Source organism: Pseudophryne corroboree, chromosome 8 (assembly GCF_028390025.1).
Source record: "Pseudophryne corroboree isolate aPseCor3 chromosome 8, aPseCor3.hap2, whole genome shotgun sequence".
Lineage (NCBI taxonomy): Eukaryota > Metazoa > Chordata > Amphibia > Anura > Myobatrachidae > Pseudophryne > Pseudophryne corroboree.
This window is the reverse complement of record NC_086451.1, coordinates 339,448,911-339,456,136: the sequence shown is the minus strand read 5'-3', so window position 1 is coordinate 339,456,136 and position 7,226 is coordinate 339,448,911. Positions and strand designations below refer to the sequence as shown.

Sequence of the window (7,226 nt, the reverse complement as noted above, 5' to 3'; positions counted from 1 at the left end):
AAAACCAGATCACGTCCCCTGGCGCTGTAGGTGGTAAAACCAGATCACGTCCCATGGCGCTGTAGGTGGTATAAATGGAGGTCGTGTGAGGACACCGTGCAGGAAAGTGTGTACAATCGGCAAAGGAGCCAAACACCTTTGCAGGTAAATTGACATGCAGAGACCTGCACCTTGAGTGTAGAATATAATCCTTCACCAAACCCAGTCTGTAAAAATATTAAAAGACGGGATAACTTGAAAATGATGTTGGAAACTTCTGAGCGTCACACCAACCTATAGAGGCACGCTAAACCTTGTGATAATGAGCTGCCGTACTGGCTTCCCAGCCCCTAACATGGTTTGTATACCAGATTCTGGAATGCCCTCCGTTCTTGAGAGCGCTTTGAACAGCCACCCCGTGAAACGCTGCCGCGCTAAAACGGGGTAAAAGAACTGACCCTAGTGGGATAGGTCCGGACGTGGCGAGAGCGGTGAAGGATCAGCTGCGAGTAGTTCGCGGAGATCCAAGAATCATGGCCTCCGAGGCCAATGTGGCGCCACTAGTATGACTGTCATGGAGTCTTGTATGATCCATTTTAGTACCCGAGGAAGCAGCGTAACCGTTGTAACAGATTCACAATGCTGTACAGCCACGCGATCGTGAGAGCATCAGAGCATCTACAGCTGCTGCCTTTGGAGCCCTTGTACTGGACACATACTGGGATGGACACATACTTGGCCGTTTTGTTTTATTTTTTTTATTTATTTTTTTTAATTTGTTTTTGCGAGATGCCAATAGATACCCCTGTAGGTAACTCCACCGCTGGACCAACATCTGGAACACTTAAGAATTCAATGCTCAGTGTCCTGGAATAAGCTGCCTTCCAGCTGTTCACTCCCAGAATGAACATGGAGCAACTTGGCGCATGGTCATGCGACTTCGATTCCGTCTTGATCGGTGATGTATGCGATCGCCGTTGTGTTGTCTGACCGCACTTGGACAGTCTGATAACGGAGCATGTGGCCCGCTTGCCGCAGCGCGTTTGACCGAAATCTCCGTGATTTGTGAATTTAATCATTTGGGACCCCAGGTCCCCAACCTCTGAGACTCGCGTTTAAGCCCAGCAGCAGCCGGGCATCAAAAAATTACCTGAAACTCATGGTTGTTGTTCTCCACGGAAATCTTTAGTAAAAGGCGAAAGATTTATTCGATCTGAAGAGAAACCAGAGTATTCATATTTAGAATTATCCAATTCTAAACGCCGAACATTGTCCCTGCGGTAAAATTATGTACTTGGAGCCACTAGAGTAGTAAAACTCTGGCCCTTAGAGACAACCGTACTATTTTGTAGTAGCGTGCAAGAACTTCCAGGTGAAAATGACCTGAGTGACTCCTTGCGAAGTAGAGTGCGTCGAAAGACGTCACTCACCTTACCAATAGGCAAAAGGCCAAACGGATCAAGACTGTCCGTGGCTTACGTACGAACTGTACGTGATGACGAACAGTTTGTGAGGTATGTTCAGGCAGGTAAATCCGTGCAATCACGGAATTATCCCTATGCATGAGTCCGTTATTACGGAATGAGGCTTGATATCTCTAGGTTAACAATCTAACCGTGCTGAACGACACCCTTGTACGTTAGTAAGGGCCGTTGCATGGCGAAGTTTTGAGACGGAGCTTCAATGAGCAGATCTGCAAAACACTGAACTGTTATCACTTCCAGGGATGAGCTATTACGATAGCCATTACTTGTGACAACCCTAGGCGCCATACGAAGCCAAAACGGTAGCGCTTGAAAGCGAGAATGGTTTTTACTGCCAACTTAAGTAGGCCTGATGCGTCTAAGTACCCATTCTCGTTGAAATCCAGAATCACTGTGATTTTCAACCTGTAGTCACCAACTGCAGGTATTCATGAATGTCCCTGATTGACCTGAAGGGTCAGTATCGGACTGACAGATTTAGCCAGCTTTGGAACAACCCCAAACTGGAATAATGACCGTGACTCTGTTGTTGACTGCAGTCAAAGTGCTCAATCTACTAGAGCTTGTACGGCGGTGTGCAGAACCGCGATTTTATCTTCTGACTCAGGCAGACATGTCTTGCAAATTGCCATAGTGGAAACAATCAACCTTTGTTTGATAAACTGCGACCCAAAATTTGCGGATCCCCCAACTGTGGATGCCCACAACTGACTATCGGCGATGGCCTGGAAACTCATCCTAGCCATGGCTTTTCAGTGGCTTAGCTGTAAACGCCACTGAAACCCTGGTTAACGGTGCCTGGAAGTAGGTGGCAGCACTTTAACCGTATATTGATGACAATCAGACAATTAGAGGTTATCGAAAACCACGTTCACTACCACCTGACCCGTCTGTGGCTGTTTTTGTAGCACGGACCCGAAAGGACCGAGATGTAAATACTATATTCTGAATCTATTTATTTAGGAATTTGTCCAAGACAGGACGAAACATGTGGGCAGCGTAAGGTAATGTTTCTATTCTCGTTTAAAAACGGACATCCACAGAAACTATACCTAGATATTGAGCAGATTCACAAATGTGAGCGGCGAGAAGCGTAAGGTGTGCTTCTTGTAGGGCAAACGTAAACTGTTTTGCCATGCAACCACTGCCCTGTTAAGCCGAACCGGGCCCAAACCAGGTTAAACAACTGCCCTACTGCTGTACACTGTAGGACACACTGCGATGGGTATCTCTGAAACTGTCAAATGAGAAAACCATCAGTATATACGCCAGCCTTCCCCACCGAGGAACGGCTATAGTGCGTATGTGCAGTCTTATTTGTCCGACGGACTCTGCAGCGAAGCTGCTATGTCTTAGCCTTACTCCTTATGTACACGGACAAACAAGTACAGAAGGATAGACCAGTACCGAGACTTAGTACCACGTAAATAAAGTGTGTATAAATCTACATTACAGCACACGTGTTGTGCTGTACAACCAAGAAAAATAAAATTCCTAACAACACCCCGGCTCCTCTAGAGGCCGCGTGTTGTAGGGCAGCAACTTCCTGGGAAGAACCAGGAAGTAATGTTAAAATGGTGTCCGGCCATGTGCTTGCTTAATGCAAGACTGCTGATACACCAAGTTCCATATATATATATATATATATATATATATATATATATATATCAATATAAACACATAGGCCCTCATTCCGAGTTGATCGGTCGCAAGGCGAATTTAGCAGAGTTACACACGCTAAGCCGCCGCCTACTGGGAGTGAATCTTAGCTTCTTAAAATTGCGACCGATGTATTCGCAATATTGCGATTACTAACTACTTAGCAGTTTCAGAGTAGCTCCAGACTTACTCTGCCTGTGCGATCAGTTCAGTGCTTGTCGTTCCTGGTTGACGTCACAAACACACCCAGCGTTCGCCCAGGCACTCCCACCGTTTCCCCGGCCACTCCTGCGTTTTTTCCGGAAATGGTAGCGTTTTCAGCCACACGCCCCTGAAACGCCGTGTTTTCGCCCAGTAACACCTATTTCCTGTCAATCACATTACGATCGCCGGAGCGAAGAAAAAGCCGTGAGTAAAAATACTTTCTTCATAGTAAAGTTACTTGGCGCAGTCGCAGTGCGAACTTTGCGCATGCGTACTAAGCGGATTTTCACTGCGATGCGATGAAAAAGAACGAGCGAACAACTCGGAATGAGGGCCATAGATATATATTAATACATACACATGTATATACACAGACCCTGTATACTATCAGTGTGTAAACACACAACCACATATACACACAGATATATATATATATATATATATATATACACACAACAGTTATATTGTATATGTAACAGAGGTCTGATATTGGCCACAGGCTTAAAACATATATTTATATATATATATATATATATATATATACAACAGTTATATTGTATATGTAACAGAGACTCTGATATTGGCCACAGCTGATGATTTTGCTGCCAAAACGCAGCTTAGTTATTGGGGCCTCCCTGCGGCTTCCTCCCCCCTTCTCTCTCCTGCAGAAGAGAATCATTTGCAGGTGCAGCCTTTATTATGGCTGCCGATTTCCCCCACACTGCTCCCCCCCCCCCGTTGTTCAGCAGACGGGAGACGGGGAGTGCAAGTCTTTCCGACTGCACATCGGAGATTGGTGAGCGGGCCGCGGCAGCAGCTGTTAGCTCGGCCGCACACCCCAGCAGAGTATCAGGGTAGGGAGGAGGACGGACTGGCGAGACGGGGAGCGGCGAGCGTTCCAGCGGTAGTGGCGGGAGCGGCTCGCTAGCTACCCCTGCAATCGGCCAGCGGCTCCGGGTGACCCAGGAAGCGTCGAGCGGCCTGCGCAGTGCCAGGGTTCGCTCGCTGGCTCCCTGCAAGTGAAAAATGAGCCAGGGAATTTACAAGTGGCAGTCAGCAGGGGAACATTACAGTTATATAAATACACACAGTCCCCACATAATGGGCGGCAGCGTGAGCTGACCGCCCGCAATAGTTCAAAAACGTAAATAAGTGAGCGGCAGCAGTGAGAGCTGCCTACCGCTCAGTACCTGCACCACCTGCGGAGGCCATGACGGGACCTTTCTGTAAGCGCCGTCCTGCGTCCTTGTGCAGCCCGTGGCTGCAATCAGCTGCGCTGATTTTAGTCAATGGCGGGGCCCTTTGTATGAGCGCCGGCAGACCATCTGCTGCTAATGCAGCACCAATGATCCCTAACCCGAACTTCTCTGATAAGTTGGGAAGGGATCAGGTAGAAAAACCAAATAATCTTGCTTGAAGAATCGCAGGACATTCAGTCCTCAGTACCTTCCGCTAGAGGCACAGAAAAATACTGAAGGGCTCTATGGGATTATGGAGGGGATGGCCAGTTACTAATTTAAATATTTAAATATGTGCCATTTCCGCTACGCCCAGTCCATAACCCAAGAGTACTCCAGTGACCCCTAGTGGATGAAAAAGAAACACTGGCTGCTTTTTCTCCCCAAACATAAAACCCCTTTTTTGTGGTACTTGGGTTAATGTCAGAATGTGTAACACATTTTTTATTGCCGAGACCATGCAACGGATGTTCCTAGTGGATTGTGTATATGTCTCAACCCCGTCGACACTGGAGTCAGACTCCGTGTCGACATCTGTGTCTGCCATCTGAGGTAGCGGGCGTTTTTGAGCCCCTGATGGCCTTTGAGACGCCTGGGCAGGCGCGGGCTGAGAAGCCGGCTGTCCCACAGCTATTACGTCATCCAGCCTTTTATGTAAGGAGTTGACACTGTCGGTTAATACCTTCCACCTATCCATCCACTCTGGTGTCAGCCCAACAGGGGGTGACATCACATTTATCGGCATCTGCTCCGCCTCCACGTAACCTTCCTCATCAAACATGTCGACACAGCCATACCGACACACCGCACACACACAGGGAATGCTCTGACTGAGGACAGGACCCCACAAAGTCCTTTGGGGAGACCGAGAGTATGCCAGCACACACCAACAGCGCTATATAATGCAGGGATTAACACTACAACTGAGTGATTTTTCCCAATAGCTGCTTGTATACACAATATTGCGCCTAAATTTAGTGCCCCCCCTCTTTTTAACCCTTTGAGCCTGAAAACTACAGGGGAGAGCCTGGGGAGCTGTCTTCCAGCTGCACTGTGAAGAGAAAATGGCGCCAGTGTGCTGAGGGAGATAGCCCCGCCCCTTTTTCGACGGACTTTCCCCGCTTTTTTAAGGAATTCTGGCAGGGGTATTTTTCACATATATAGCCTCTGGGACTATATATTGTGATATTTAGCCAGCCAAGGTGTTAATATTGCTGCCCAGGGCGCCCCCCCCAGCGCCCTGCACCCATCAGTGACCGGAGTGTGAGGTGTGCATGAGGAGCAATGGCGCACAGCTGCAGTGCTGTGCGCTACCTTGTTGAAGACCGAAGTCTTCTGCCGCCGATTTTCCGGACCACTTCTTGCTTCTGGCTCTGTAAGAGGGACGGCGGCGCGGCTCCGGGGCCGAACGATCGAGGTCGGGTCCTGTGTTCGATCCCTCTGGAGCTAATGTAGCCTAAGAAGCCCAAGCTAGCTGCAAGCAGGTAGGTTCGCTTCTTCTCCCCTTAGTCCCTCGTAGCAGTGAGTCTGTTGCCAGCAGATCTCACTGTAAAATAAAAAACCTAAAATTATACTTTCTTTCTAGGAGCTCAGGAGAGCCCCTAGTGTGCATCCAGCTCAGCAGGGCACAAGATTCTAACGGAGGTCTGGAGGAGGGTCATAGTGGGAGGAGCCAGTGCACACCAGGTAGTCCTAAAGCTTTCTTTAGTTGTGCCCAGTCTCCTGCAGAGCCGCTATTCCCCATGGTCCTTACGGAGTCCTAACATCCACTTAGGACGTCAGAAAAAATAAGAATTTACTCACCGGTAATTCTATTTCTCGTAGTCCGTAGTGGATGCTGCGGACTCCGTAAGGACCATGGGGAATAAACGGGCTCTGCAGGAGACTGGGCACTCTAAAGAAAGATTAGGTACTATCTGGTGTGCACTGGCTCCTCCCTCTATGCCCCTCCTCCAGACCTCAGCTACTAACACTAGTTATGCCTATTATATTGACCATTTGAATTGGTCCAGGGCCACCAATCCAAGGCCACCCTGCAAGTGTCCCGAAGCACCCCAGGGAGCCACGGCAGTATGGAAACCACTGCTTTGGGCTGTTGATGCCTCAGCTCAAGATCCAACTTTATCCCAGTGTAAAATTCTACAAATTTGATACCCTGGCTGAGGAGGACGTTAGAGAAAATAAGAATTTACTTACCGATAATTCTATTTCTCGTAGTCCGTAGTGGATGCTGGGGACTCCGTAAGGACCATGGGGAATAGCGGCTCCGCAGGAGACTGGGCACAAAAGTAAAAGCTTTAGGACTACCTGGTGTGCACTGGCTCCTCCCCCTATGACCCTCCTCCAAGCCTCAGTTAGGATACTGTGCCCGGACGAGCGTACACAATAAGGAAGGATTTTGAATCCCGGGTAAGACTCATACCAGCCACACCAATCATACCGTACAACCTGTGATCTGATCCCAGTTAACAGCATGATAACAGAGGAGCCTCTGAAAAGATGGCTCACAACAATAATAACCCAATTTTTTTGGTAACAATAACTATGTACCAGTATTGCAGACAATCCGCACTTGGGATGGGCGCCCAGCATCCACTACGGACTACGAGAAATAGAATTATCGGTAAGTAAATTCTTATTTTCTCTAACGTCCTAAGTGGAT

At 48.2% G+C, this 7,226-nt stretch overlaps 1 non-coding gene across 1 annotated transcript; it reads right to left on the bottom strand.

Moving 5' to 3' along the window:
- Nucleotides 1-1,097: 1,097 nt before the first annotated feature.
- On the bottom strand, nucleotides 1,098-1,212 carry LOC134953743 (U5 spliceosomal RNA). The gene has a single exon (XR_010185749.1). It is a non-coding gene; the product is annotated as a U5 spliceosomal RNA (small nuclear RNA).
- Nucleotides 1,213-7,226: the final 6,014 nt, after the last annotated feature.